Source organism: Pan troglodytes, chromosome 9 (genome assembly GCF_028858775.2).
Source record: "Pan troglodytes isolate AG18354 chromosome 9, NHGRI_mPanTro3-v2.0_pri, whole genome shotgun sequence".
Classification (NCBI taxonomy): Eukaryota; Metazoa; Chordata; class Mammalia; order Primates; family Hominidae; genus Pan; species Pan troglodytes.
This window is the reverse complement of record NC_072407.2, coordinates 65324740-65339823: the sequence shown is the minus strand read 5'-3', so window position 1 is coordinate 65339823 and position 15084 is coordinate 65324740. Positions and strand designations below refer to the sequence as shown.

The 15084-nt window shown below is 48.2% G+C and overlaps 1 long non-coding RNA gene across 1 annotated transcript in view; it reads right to left on the bottom strand.

Annotated features, from left to right (window-relative positions):
* LOC134807254 (uncharacterized) overlaps positions 1–15084 on the bottom strand; it is a 209688-nt gene that overhangs the window by 108853 nt on the left and 85751 nt on the right. The window lies entirely within an intron of this gene.

The window sequence follows — 15084 nt, the reverse complement described above, 5'->3', positions numbered from 1 at the left end:
TCCAGAAATGTTATTAACTTCTCTAGGCCCTTCTTCTAGGAAAACAAAGGGAAAAGGGGATCAAGCCATCAACTCAAAATCCTACAGAGACATTTATGTCAGTTTCATTGATGATTTGGGAACATAAACATTAGTTTTGAGGTGTTTAGGGGTTTTTTAACTAATTTATATGGGTCTTTTTTGTTTTTCGTGTTTTTACTTTTTGGGGTTTTGTTTTGTTTTTGTGTGTGTGTGTGTGTGTATGTGGTTTTTTTTATTGTTGTTGTTTTGTTTTGTTTTTTGTTTTGTTTTTGAGACAGGGTCTCATTCTGTTGCCCAGGCTGGAGGATAGAGGTGTGATCACAGCTCACTGCCACCTCTGCCTCCCAGGTTCAAGCAATCCTCCTACCTCAGCCTCGCAAATAGCTGAAACCACAAACGTGCATCACCATGCTTGGCTAATTTTTTGTATTTCTTGTGATAGAGACGGGGTTTCACTATGATGCCCAGGCTCATCTCAAACTCCTGAGCTAAAGCGATCCACCTGCCTTGGTCTCCCAAAGTGCTGGAATTACAGGCATGAGCCACCGCACCCTACCTTATTTTTAATTTTTGTGGGTATACAGTAGGTGTATATATTTATGGGATACATGAGATGCTTTGATACAGGCATGCGATGTGAAATAATCACATCATGGAGAATGGGGTCTCCATCCCTTCAAGCATTTATCCTTTGTGTTACAAACAATCCAATTACATTATTTTAGTTATTTTTAAACATACAGTTAAGTTATTATTGACTATAGTCACCCTATTGTGCTATAAAATAGTAGGTCTTATTCATTCTTTCTAATTTTTTTGTACCCATTAACCATCCCCATTGTATTAATTGTTTTCACACCACTGATAAAGCCATATCCAAGACTGGGCAATTTACAAAAGAAACGGGTTTAATGGACTTACAGTTCCATGTGGCTAAGGAGGCCTCACAATCATGGCAGAAGGCAAAAGGCACTTCTTACATGGCGGCAACGAGGCAGAATGAGAGCCAAGCAAAACGGGTCTCCCCTTATCAAACCATCAGATCTTATGAGACTTACTGTCTACCAGGAGAACGGATGGAAGAAACTGCCCCCGTGATTCAATTATCTCCCACCAGATCCCTCTCAGAACACATAGAAATTATGAGAGTACAATTCAAGATGAGATTTGGGTGGGGACAGAGCCAAACCATAATACCCGTCTCCCCCACAGCCCCCCAGTGTTTGGGTTTACTATCATAAATTAGGAGATAAATCTATGATTAACCTTAAAGATAATTCATTTTATGTCTTATGTATATTAGACTTTGGGGGCTGTGGTAGGCAGCTTCTAAGGTGCCCCAGTGATCCCCACCTCCTGGTATTGGAACCCTTATGTAATCCCTCCCTCTTAAGTGTGGATTGCATTTACTGCCTTGCTTCTAACAAATAGAAAACAGCAAAAGTGACAAGCTGTCACTCCTGAGATTCCATTATAAAAGGACTGTAGCTTCCATCTTGAGAGTCAGAGTCCCTCTTTCTCATGGCTCACTCCAGAGGAAGCCAGCTGCCATGCTGTGAGGTAGCCATGCAGAGAGGCCCACACAGTGGGGGACTGAAACCTGACAATGACCACATGAAGTTGGATCATCTGCCCCAAAAGAGCTTTAGATAAAACCCTGGATCTAGCTACCAGCTTGACTGCCAGCTCACAAACGACCCTGGGCCAGAGACCTCCAGCTAAGCCAGGTTCAGAATCCTGACACACAGAAACTGTGAGCTAGTACAAAGGTGCTGTTTTAAATCACTAAGCCAGGGTTGGTGGAGGGAGTCATTTGCCACACAGTACTAATGAATAGGTAGATGTCATATGGGAATCTGAGTTTTTGTGGCAGGGTCGGAAATGGGTATTCTGAAGACTGGAGTTTGTATTTTCCTCTAATGACATGGAAATTAAGAGAACAGACTGAGGGTCAGGGTCAATTTCAGCACAAGGGATGAAGCACACACTTTGGGTCTGTGTGCTTCATGGCAAACCTCCACCCCCAGGCTCTCCCGGTGCCTGCTTCCTCCCATATCCACACTCTTTCTTTTTTTTCTTTTTTAACCGAACAAATGTAGGTTTGTTATATAGGTAAAATTGTGTCATGAGGGTGTGTTGTACAGATTATTTCATCACCCAGGTACTAAGCCTAGTGCCCAATAGCTACTTTTTTTCTGCTCCTCTCCGTCCTCCCATCCTCCACCCTCCAATAGGCCCCAATGTGTGTTGTTCCCCTCCATGTGTCCATGTGTTCTCATCATTTAGCTCCCACCTACAAATGAGAACATGTATATTTGGCTTCCTGTTCCTGTGTTACTTTGCTAAAGATAATGGCCTCTAGCTCTATCCGTGTTCCTACAAAGGACATGCTCTCATTCTTCTTTTATGGCTGCACAATATTCCATGGTGTATATGTACCACTTTTTCTTTACCCAGTCCGTCATTAATGGGCATTTACGTTGATTCCATGTCTTTGCTATTGTGAACAATGCTGCAGTGAACACACATATGCATGTGTCTTTATGGTAGAATAATTTCTGTTCCTCTGGGTATTTGCCCAGTAATGGGATTGCTGGGTCAAATGAGAAAACAATCCTCATCCGCATTCTTTCTCTCCTTCCACCTTTACAAAATTGAGCGAGGTCAATCTAGCTTTCCAAATCCACTTGTAGTGGACTGAAAGGCAGTTCCCAAAAAGATACATCTTCATCCTAAACTCCAACACCTGGGAATATAACTGTAAATGATAAAAGAAGTGATTAAGTTAAGGGTTTTGAAATATATGAAAAAATCCTCAACATCAGTAATCATCAGGGAACTGCAAATCAAAACCACAAAGCGATACCATCTTACTCCTGCAAGAATGGTCATAATCAAAAAAATCAAAAAATAATAGATGTTGGTGTGGATGCAGTGAACAGGGAACACTTCTCCACTGCTGGTGGAAATATAAACTAGTACAGCCGCGATGGAAAACAGTGTGGAAATTCCTTAAAGAACTAAAAGTAGAACTACCATTTGATCCAGCAATCCCACTACTGGGTACCCAGAGGAAAAGTAGTCATTACACAAAAAAGATACCTGCACACCCATGTTCACAGCAGCACAATTCACAATTGCAAAAATGTGGAACCAACCTAAATGCCCATCAGTCAACGAGTGGTTAAAGAAACTGTGGTACATATATACAATGGAATACTACTCAGCCATAAAAAGGAATGAATTAATGGCATTCACAGCAACCAGGATGGAACTGGAGACTATTATTCTAAGTGAAGGAACTCCGGAATGGAAAACCAAAATCATATGTTCTCACTCATAAGTGGGAGCTAAGCTATGAGAATGCAAAGGCATAAGAATGACACAATGGACTTTGGGGACTCAGAGGGAAAAAGTGGGAAGGAGGTGAGGGATAAAAGACCATAAATAGAGGTCAGTATACACTGCTTGGATGATGAGTGCACCAAAATCTCCCAAATCACCACTACAGAACTTATTCATGTCATGAAATACCACCTGTTCCCCAAAAACCTATGCAAATAAAAATTTTAAAAATAAAATTAATTAATTTTTAAAAAAACGTTAAGGGTTTTGAAGGGAGGAGCTCATCCTGGTTACCTGAGAGGGCTCTAAGTCCAGTGGAAAAATGTCCTATGACCGTAAGGCAGTGGGAGATTCCACCCACAGCAGAGTAGACAGTGTGACCACAGAGGCAGAGATCGGAGAGTGCAGAGAGTGCGTCCAGAGGTCAAGGAAAGCCCAGAGCCACCAGAAGCTAGCAGAAAACCACAACTGATTCTGCCCGAGAAAACCTACAAAAGAAGTTGCAGCCCTGCCGACCCCCGCCCCCCTCCCAGCCCGTTGTAACCCTAACCCTAACCCTAATCCTAACCCTAATCCTAACACTAACCCTATCCCTTCATCAGGGACCAAGCAGGGCTCAGGAATGTCCACCGTACTATACCTTGGTGTTCAGGAATGTTACGTGATCACTCCTGTTTTTTTCCCAGCCACAAGGGCAGAGCTACCCAAGGCCATGGGAACCCACCTCTCACATCAGTGTGGCCTGAATGTGAGACATGGAATCAAAGGACATCATTTTGGAGCTTTAAGATTTGACTTCCCCGCTGGATTTTGGTCTTGCATGGGGCCTGTAGCCCCTTTGTTTTGGCCAGTTCCCCCCATTTGGAATGGGTGTATATACCCAATTCCTGTACCCCCACTGTTATCTAGGAAATAACTAACTTGCTTTTGATTTTACAGGCTCATAGGCAGAAGGGACTTGCCTTTTCTCAGATGAGACTTTGGACTATGGACTTTTGAGTTAATGTTGGAATGAGTTAAGACTTTGGGGGACTGTTGGGAAGGGATGATTGGTTTTGAAATGTGAAGACATGAAATTTGGGAGGGGCCAGGAGTGGAATGATACGGTTTTGCTGTATCCCCACCCAAATCTTGAACTGTAGCTCCCATAACTCCCACGTGTCATGGGAGAGACCCAGTAGGGGGTAACTGAATCATGGGGGTGGGCATTTCCCATGATAGTGATTTCATGATAGTGAATAAGTCTCACAAGATTTGATGGTTTTATAAAGGGGAGTTCCCCTGCACACACCCTCTCTTGCCTGCCGCCACGTAAGATGTGACTTTGTTTCTCCTTCATCTTCCACCATGATTGTGAGGCCTCCCCAGCCATGTGGAACTGCGAGTCCATTAAACCTCCTTTCCTTTATAAAGTACTCAGTCTTGGGTATCTGTATTGTCAGCATGAGAACAGACTAATACACTGTCCCCTCAATGGGACCTCACCCAAGAGGCTACCTGCGAGCAGAAGGCGACCCCAGCAGAAAGAGGCTTTTTTGGTAGTACCGGGCAGAGTGTGAGAGATCAGTTGGGTATCACTCACATCAAGAATGGTGTGAGGGCCGGGCACGGTGGCTCACACCTGTAATCCCAGCACTTTGGGAGTCTGAGGTGGGCAGATCACCTGAGGTCGGGAGTTCAAGACCAGCCTGGCCAACATGGTGAAACCCCATCTCTACTAAATTGCAAAAATTAGCCACGTGTGGTGGTGCACACCCATAATCCCAGCTTCTAGGGAGGCCTAGGCAGGAGAATTGCTTGAACCCAGAAGGCAGAAGTTGCAGTGAGCCAAAACTGCACCACTGCACTCCAGCCTGGGTGACAGAGTGAGACTCCATCTCAAAAAAAAAAAAAACAATGGTATGGGCAGAGTTCCTGGAGGGGGAAGCCCAGCAGTACACCCCACATGGATGACAAGAGCACAACTGAGGAGCCCTCTCCTCTTCCTTTCCTCCCTCCTCCCTTCCCAGACCCTGAAGGAGCTGAAGCAGCTGCTAGGAGTGGGAGGGGAGGTGAATCCGAGAGAGTGAGGACATTGGCCATACACCCGCTGCCCATCCCCCCAACCTTCCCCACTGCGGAAAGCCAGGCCTGGTCAGCTTGAATAGAAGATTTATATTGGATGGAAGATAAATATTTTTATTTAGATAGGACTGGGTTTATTTTCTTAACTTGACAAAAGCAGTTTCCTTTTTGCCCAACATTTTATAAGAATTTTCAAACATATAGAAAAGTTGAAAGAATAGTATAATAAATACCTATATATTCACCACCTAGATTCAAAACTTGTTAACATTGTGTGTATGTGTGTATACATGGTCTTGCAAAATCACTTGAAAGCAAGCTTCAGACACCATGACTCTTCATTCTTAAATCCTTCAATGTACATCTCCTAAAAGAATCAGACTTTTAATGTCTAAAATTGAAATTGATCTAATACCTGAAAAAAATGGGTGAACTATACTTAGCTGAAACATTTTCAAGGAGGGGTGCTATGGTTTGAATGTCCCCTCCAAAACTCATGTTGAAATTTAATTGCTATTGTGATGGTATTAACAGCTGGGGGCCCGGCACAGTGGCTCACACCTGTAATCCCAACACTTTGGGAGGCCAAGGCGGGTGGATCACCTGAGGTCAGGAGTTCAAGACCAGCCTGGCCAACATGGTGAAACCCCACCTCTACTAAAAATACAACAATTAGCTGAGTCTGGTGGCATGCGCCTGTAATCCCAGCTACTTGAGAGGCTGAGGCAGGAGAATCACTTGAACCTGGGAGGTGGAGGTTGCAGTGAGCCAAGATCATGCCACTGCACTCCAGCCTGGGAGACAAGAGTGAAACTCCATATGGGAAAAAAAAAAAAAAAAAAAAACAGGTGGGAACTTGAAGATATGATTAGGTCATGAGGGCTCTGCCCTCATCAGTGGGTTAATGCTGTTCTCAGAGGAGTGGGTTAGTTATCCCGGAAGCAGGCTCCTGGTAAAAGGATAAGTTCAACCCCCAGTTCTGTCTGTGTCTCACACTCTCTCACCCTCTCTCACCATGTGATGCCTGCCACCATGTTATGATGCAGCACTAAGGCCATCACTAGATGCAGTACCATGCTCTTGGACTTCCCACCCTCCAGAACCATGAGCCAAATGAATCTCTTTTTTTATTTTTTTTTAAATTACCCAGTCTGTGGTATTCTGTTATAGGCAACAGAAAATGGACCAAGACAATGTAGGGAGAGAGAAACAACAGAGCAAGTGCAAGGATGGAGGCAGAAGAAAAATAAAAACTATACCCTACTTTGCACTCTACAAAATCCAGCCCATAAAGTGACCCAGTTTCACAGAGATAAGACAATTTCAGATCATGACAGGTGCTATGAAGAAAGTCAAACAAGACAGAGGTGATAAGAGTAAGGCTAGAAGGTAAGGCAACATTGGAGTGGCTGGTAAGAAATGAAATCCCCAGAAAAAGAAGATGACATTTGAGATGAGACCTTGATGACAAGGACGACCTGGCAATGTAAGACAATCAGGAGAACAGCATTCGAGTCAGGGTAACCAATGAGGCCAAAGGCCTGGAGGCAAAAGGAGCATGGAGTAATATCTTGGTGAGGGAGAGGTGGCAGAAAGTACTGAGGGAGGAGAGGTGATCACAGACCAGATCCTGTTGGTCAAAAAGAGGAGTGTGGGGAGAATTTTAAGCAGCAGCGTGACTGATCTGACCTAGGTTTCTAGATGTTATGGCTGCTTAGAAGAAAAAGACTTGTTGGGAAGGGCCAAAGTGAAGCCGGGAGACCATCAAGGAGGCAGTTTGCAATCCTCCAGGTGAGAAAGTATGGTGGCTTGGACCAGGGTGGTAGCAGTGAGGTAAGCAGTATTGCTCTCCCCACTTTACAGATGAGGAAGCAGAGGCCCAGAGAAGCTAAGTGACTTGATGAAGCTCATGCAGCCCTTAGGTAGCAAGATGCTTAAAATGGTAAATTTTGTGTTATGAATATTGTATTACTTTTTATTGTAATGAAATATATACAACACAAAATTTACCATTTTAACAATTTTTAAGGGTACAATAAGTGGCATTAAGTATATTCACGATGTTGTGTGACCATGACTATTATCCATTTCCAGAAATTTTTCATCATCTCAAACAGAAACTCAGTACCCATTAAACCATAACTCCCCTTTTCCCCCTCTGTGAGCCCCTGGTAACTTCTGTTCTACTTTCTGTCTCTGAATCTACCTGTTCTATATACCTCCTATAAATGGAATCATAAAATATTTGTCCTTCTGTGCCAACTTATTTTCACTTAATGTTTTTGAGACTCATCCAGTTGTCATCGTTTTCTTCCATTTTAAGGCTGAATAATATTCCATTGTATGTTTTACCACATTGTGCTTATCCATTCATCTGTTGATGGAGGGCCGGGACTTTTACCAAGATGTCTGATTCCAACGCTATTCTGGTTGGCTCTGTTGAGCCCTGTGCAGTACCCGCTGTAGCCACCAGAGGGAGCAGAGGGAACACCAGGGGGGCGCACTGCAGGCACCGGGCGGTTTCTGGGAAGAAGAGGAACAGATCCAGCCTTTTGCACACAAAATCTTACACGCAGAAACTATGCAAATAGAGGGAAGCTGGCCGCCAGGAAAGCACCCAGACTATAGAATCGGCCACAAGTGGAAGAAAGGAGAAGGAAGGGTTAGGGCTGGAAGGAGCTGCCCCTGTGATCCTGGTCCAACCCCTAAAATGGAAACAGACGCCTCTGGCCACCCACAGTTTCCCTGCCAGCTGTCCTCAGCGTGAACAACCTCCGTGCTGAAGAGCTCAGGAGGGAGGCGGAGGGGGGCTGGGTCCAGTAAGGCTCAGGTTCCCATTTCTGCCCTTCTCCAGCAGCGGCGTGACCTCCAACCTGTGGCTTGCACATTTTACGGATGAGGAAACTGGGACTTGGAGCTGTTGATTGTCCAGAGCAAGTGGAAGAAGCAAGATCTGAATGCCGCCACGTGCCTTGTGATTCTCTTCTCCAAGCTCAGCACCCTGGTTTCTTCAGCCACATCTCATGATATGTGGTCTTTAGGACTCTTCCCCACCTCATCTGGTTGGCCAGCCTCCCTACAGGCGAAACGTACAAGGGTCTGTGGCTCTTGAGGCTGGTCTGACCACCGTGGCCTCCCTCCTCTGAGCACCCAGCCTCTAATAATGCTACCCAAGTTTGCCCTGGCTGGTTTTGGCAGCCACCTCATGTTGACTGAATTTCTGTCAGTTTCAATCCCTCGGCTTTTCTCACATGTGCTGTTGCTAAGCCATTTCTCCCCCACTGCATCCTTGTGCAGCTGGGTCTTTGGATGCGAGTCCAGGAACTGACATTTATCCCTGTCAAATTCATCTTGTTCATTCATCTGACAAACATTTGTTCAGTGCCCACGCCATACCAGGCACCAGGAATACAGGAACGAAAGACAAGGCTCCTGGCCTAAGGAGCTCACATTGGTATTCATCACAGCCGTAGCCACAGTGAGTGAGGGGCTGCTGTGTGCCAGGCATACAGCCTCTGCTGGGTGCTCTATGTAGGCTGTCTTCTTAACCCTTACAGCACTGCAGTGTCGGTGGCACTGTCCCCATTTTGCAGATGGGAAAACCAGGGCTCAAAAGCTTTATGAGACTTGTCTGAAATTACATTGCCAGAAGGAAGCAGGCCCAGTATTCAACCTTCCAACTGCTTTGGATCTTGATTGTGTTCTCCTACTTAGACACCTTGTATCCCAGCTTTGGGTTCTCTGCAAACCTGATAAACTTTACTTCTCTGAATTTCATCAACAGCACTGATGAAGCTAAGATGAGATCAGAGCTCTGGGGTGGGCCACCAGTGCCCCCCTGCCCAAGATAAACAGCCATCTATGATTCTGAACGCTGTTGGTTCGGCAGATATGAATGCACGCAACAGTGAACTCCTGCCCTCACCCCCAGCACCAGGTTCCCTCCCCTGACAAGCAGCTATGTATATGGTTGCTGTCATTTTTATCATCAAACTGGTCCCTGCTGCTGAGTCCTCTACATGCAGGAGCTCAGCTGTGACTGGCCCTTGCCTTCATCATGATAAAGTTTCATCTGCCAATCCCCCTCCCCAGGAGGGACATGCAAGTCCAAGGTCAAGGTTGGTGGGGGAGGGGAGCAGTTGAGGGGATTTCACAGGCTCTGAGTATCTTCCCTTGCATCTGTGACTTCTCTCCCATGCCGTCTGCTCCTGGAAGCTCAGCCCATCTTTATCATTAAGCTCTTCTGCCATGCTGAGGGAGACCAACTGCAGAGCAGGCCTGTGCAAGGGCTGTGGGCAGGAAATAAGGCAGGCAGAATACATGAACTACTTGGTGGGGGTAGGTATAAAATGGGCTCCAAGCTCCCAGCCAGGACCCAGGGGACACCATACTTCATGACAGAATTTGGGGTTACCACCTCACAGGATGATGTGCACTCCCCTCCTCACACCCCTATGAGCTTGCAACAATTATCATTCTGCCCATTTTTGCAGGCGAGAAAACAGGCCCAGCAAGTGTGGTCTGGGACAAAGCACTACCTCTGCTAAGAATGTTTCCTGAAAACAGATCTGGGATTTCCAGGGCCCCAAAGGACAGCAGAAAGCAGGGCCCTGCCATGGACACACCAGTGGAGATAAAAGGACTACCGATGATGGCGGTGACTCCAGAGTTTTAAAGACCCTTTGGACATTGTTGAAAACCTCCAGTCTAGCTTTTTGTGCCTGAAGAGCATCTGGGGAATATAAACTCACAAACTCCTGCCAAGGGTTCAGAGAGCAGCAAATACATCCTTCAGGAAGGCCCTGCCTTTGTGGCCTTATAGTTGGGTGGGGAGAAGGCAGATAGATAATAAGCAAGTGTGTCATTTCAGACAGTGATGAGTGCTATAAAGAGTGTACGGTGGTATAGAGAAAGCTGCTCTAGCTAGCATGGTCCAGGAAAGCCTCTCGGAGGAGGTGTGATTTGAGGAGCCAAGAAAGACCCAGCCTTGGAAACAATGAGAAAAGAGATGCTGAGTGGGAACGAGGCTCTCCACCCAAAGCATGGATGGCATAACAGGGAGGAGACCTCATAGCTCAGATAGGAGATCCCAATTGGAAAGCGGTGGGAAGGTGTCCCAGGAAGCCTGACACCTGTCCCCTCCATTCTTCCTTCATTCTCCAAAGCAATGCTCTGTGTCTTCTCCATTTCCTCCCATCTTCAAAATCCATTTCTGCATAAGGCCTAGCCCAGAGCAGGTGCTGGATGTTTGCTCGGTGAATAAACTCCTGAAGGCCAGCAAGGAGGAACTGTGAGGACGAATCAGAGGAGATCCTACCTTCGTCTGCATGGAATCACTTGAGGGAGTTGACCCCTTTAGGGGGTTCAAGCAGAAAAGACAAAGGGATTCCAGAAGGTGGGAGGAGGGGTCGCCTACACAATTGGAAAATTTCACACAAAAGTCCAGATTTCAAGCTATTTTTAAAATATCTGAAGATCTGGCAACTGAAGCCTGCATATCCCCATGGCAACACCAGCTGGTGCTGAGCGGGCCGCTGCCCCCTTCAGACTGGACATGCGCTCTGCAACTCCCCGTGGCCCCGCGCTCCCTTTCGCTGGCACTTGGCCCACCTCACTTGGCCACATCACCTGGCCCCCTGAGTTTAGTTGGCCAACCCTGGCTTAAGACATCGGATGAACAGAAAGCCGTGCTGGGACATGGGGACAGTGGCATGTGTCCCCTCCGCCTGCTGCTAAGGAGCGTCAGCCTGGGGTCCCGCCCTCGAGTTCTTAGGCAGGTGTCTGGTGTGAGGAAGCTCCGGGATCCACATAATCCGTTCCCTGCGCTGGGTTCTTTGCCAGGTGGCGCGAGGGCTCCAAAATGCAATCACACCCTCCTGAGGCAAGAGGTGCCGTTCCGGTGCACACCAGAAGGGGGCGACTCTCCCGGCCGTGCCTTCAGAGCTGCCCATGAGGGCATTTCCTAGCCTTGCCCTGGCAGCTGGAGCACAGCCCTCGGAGCGTCCTGTGTCCCTGCACTGTGCCACTTAGGGTGGCAGCTGAGACCCAGGCTGCCTGGCAACATGATGGGCTCGACCAGAATTAGCTGGGCCAGGGCCGCCTCCAAGGGCCCAGGGAGGGCCTCAAGAAGCCCACCCACATGGAAGGGCTTTCGGCCCGTGCCCCAGGAGCTGGAGAGCACTCCTCCTGTTCTGGCCTCTCTTCCTCCTCCTCTGCTGGGAGTGTCGGGCCTTGCTGAGGCCTGTGCCCTCAGGGCTGACCCTGTAATTAAATACTGTGTGCTCGGCACTGGGCTCAGGCTTTATACACTTTTATTTAAAACCCCAACAATCCCATAGGTAGGTTTTATTCCCCGTTTTGCAGTTACGAGTGACGAAACTGAGGCTTAGGCGGGCATCACTACGCAGCTAACAAGACGTAGAGTCGAGATTCAAATTCAGGCTTGTGCGGCTGGGCACGGTGGCTCATGCCTGCAATCCCAGCACTCTGGGAGGCCGAGGCAGGCAGATCACCTGAGGTCAGGAGTTCGAGACCAGCCTGACCAACATGGAGAAACCCCCGTCTCTACTAAAAATACAAAATTAGCTGGGCATGGTGGCTCATGCCTGTAATCCTAGCTACTCGGGAGGCTGAGGCAGGAGAATCACTGGAACCTGGGAGACGGAGGTTGTGGTGAGCCGAGATTGAGCCATTGCACTCCAGCCTGGGCAACAAGAGCAAGACTCCCCCTCAAAAAAAAAAAAAAAAAAAATTCAGGCCTGCAGAATCCTCATTCCCTGAACTGCCTCACTCCCATAAAGGAAACTTTAGAATCAGCCTGTGAAGGGAGAGAGAGATTGGGGTTTCAGGGCAGAGGACATCCCATGGCAGGTCAAGCCTGAAACCACCATACAGAGGCCACCAAATCTGTTAGAACCACCCAAGCACAGGGGCTGAATCTGGAGTCCCTAATAAGTCACTGACGAAGCCACGGGCTGAGAGGCCCCCAGTCAGCCACCAGAGAGGAATAGCTCCTGGCCCTTGGGAATTTACGGAATGTCTCGCCATCCCTGCCAGGGGCCGCAATCTGGGGAGCAGGACAGGGGCCCACACGTGCTGCAGAACTGCCTGGAACCACCCTGGAGAGGGTGGTGAGTGGGCAGCCAGCAGGCAGCAGCCACAGCAGGAGCAGGGGCACAAACGGCCCCATGGAAGTTTCATGACGGGTGAGAGACCCAGAATCTGCACAAAGTAAGGCTAGGCACCACTGAGTGTGACTCGGTGAGCCCCTGGAGCCTCACGGGTCACAAGCCTCAGGAGCTTCCCCACTCCCACCCCCAGGAGGACAGAGAAGCCCAGGGGATTATTGGCCCCTCTGAGACTATCACAGAGAATGTCCCAGCCCCTGAGACCAAGGCCACCACCCTGGATGGAAGAGAAATTCTGCCCAAGCTGCTTCATCCATTTTACCTCCCATTTCCCCCCAACACACCTTACACTCACATCCCTGGGTTGGCAGGTCCCTCTCCAGTTTTATCTTTTGATCCCCACCCTCAACATCCAAGTTCAGTGTAAAGGCCACCTTCTCCAGGCAGCCTACCCTGATCCCATTCCCCAAACCTGGTCATTATTACCCTCTCCTTTGACCCCTGGAATGTGTGGACTTCTCCCATGACATTGAGGTCATCTCCTTCATGCTATGATTGTTTCTGGGCTGCTGCCTCCTCTGAGGCTGGAGGGTAGGGCAGGCGCCATAGCTCCTAAAATGGGGCCTCAGATGTACAAGCCCATGGCACACATTGGAGGGAGGGAGGGATGGACGGATGAATGAACGGATGGACAGATGAATGGGCAGATGGACAGACAAATGAGTGAGCAGCTAGGAGGGTTGATGCTCCTTTATACATTGATCTTATGAACCCAATATATTGTTTGAATAAAAGGTTTCTGGTGCTTTTTTTAAAAAAGCCACTTAACTAATGAAGAGAAACAAGAGGCACAGAGAGTGATTTGTCCAAGGTCATATAACAAGTGCATCACACAATTCCTGATATCACTAATCCAATCACATCCATTAGGGGCTGGGGGGCGCTGCCCGGATGCAGCTGCCCCTGGCTGGGCAGTTCAGATATGTATACTCTGGCTTAACTCCAGCAGCCTCAGTGGGGAGTCACCAGGCTCCTTTAAACAACATTCCACTAGGACAGGAACAGATGGATAACCCAAGCCAATTAGGAACCAGAAAATCTCCAAGAGGGCAAATGCCCAAAACAGGGGGAGCTCAGGGCGGCAGCCCAGCTCACTGCAAGCCTCACAGTCGAAAACCTTCCTAAAACAACCCCTTGGCTGCCTTGGAGCATAATTTAATCTTCCTTTGATGACTCCAGATCTCGCCCTGCCTCAGGCCACTCTGAGAACATCAATAACTGCTGGGCCCAGGTGGGAAGCCGAGGGGCGGGGCTGGACCCAGGTTGACCAGCTGACCCTGCCCTGCGGTAGGAGGGAAGCTCAGTCTGCACCCTAGGGGCTGGATACTGCCTTGGTGGAGAGGGGGGCCCAGGAGGAGAATGGAAAGCCCTCCCCAACCAAGAAGGGGAGCCCTAAGGGGGCCCCTCCCTAGGGCAGCTCCCAGGGGTTTCTGGAGGTAGGAACAGAGAGGTAAAGGCAGGCAGGAGTGATGTTGAAGACCAGCCTAGGTGACTTTTTTTTTTTTTTTTTTTTTTTTGAGACGTAGTCTTGCTCTGTCACCAAGGCTGGAGTGCAGTGGCACGATCTTGGCTCACTGCAACCTCTGCCTCCTGGGTTCCAGTGATTCTCCTGCCTCAGCTTCCCAAGTAGCTGGGACTATAGGCGCATGCCACGTGCCCGGCTAATTTTTGTATTTTTAGTAGAGACGGGGTTTCACCATATTGGCCAGGCTGGTCTCGAACTCCTGATCTCGTGACCCACCCACCTTGGCCTCCCAGACTGCTGGGATTACAGGCTTGAGCCACCCCGCCCAGACCTCTAGGTGACTCTTTAAGGGAGAGGCAATATATTAATAGTACAGTGCCCCCATAGGCTTCGTAGAGAATGTTGGTTCTAAGGGAGGGAATAGGCTTAGGGCCACCCTGCCCCTGCTCTGTGCTTCCTGGCTGGGGGATGGTGAGGAGGTCACTTAATCTCTCTTTGCCTCAGTTCCCTAATTATTAATGCTAGACTAGTCACAGGGCTGCCGTGAGGGTTAAAAGAGCCTAATGTTGGTGGCTAGAAGTCGGGGTCTTAGACTGAAGTCTCTGCTGAGGAAAAGACCAGAAGAACAGATAGGCTCTCAGGTGAGACTGGACATTTTGCTTTGGTTTGATTTGTTTTGTTTGGCTTGTCTCTATTTCCCATGTTTTGTGCAGGAAACACACATTATTATATAATTAAAATAATATTCAGAGTGAAAATAAAACAGCAGGGACTGCATTTGGTCCCCAGGGGGAAGCGGCTGATCAGGAGAGAAGCCTGTCCATTGAGAGTGGGATGGAAGGGGGCAGTTCACCTGTGTCAGAGACACAGACAGGGAGGTCCTGGCTGCCCCAGGGGCCCAGGAGATGGCAGCCCTTCGTCCTCAGGGATAGATGAAAGTGACATTTTCTGTCTGGGTGTTCCCTAACACTTCCTGAGAGGCAAATCCCCTTCCCCTACTCG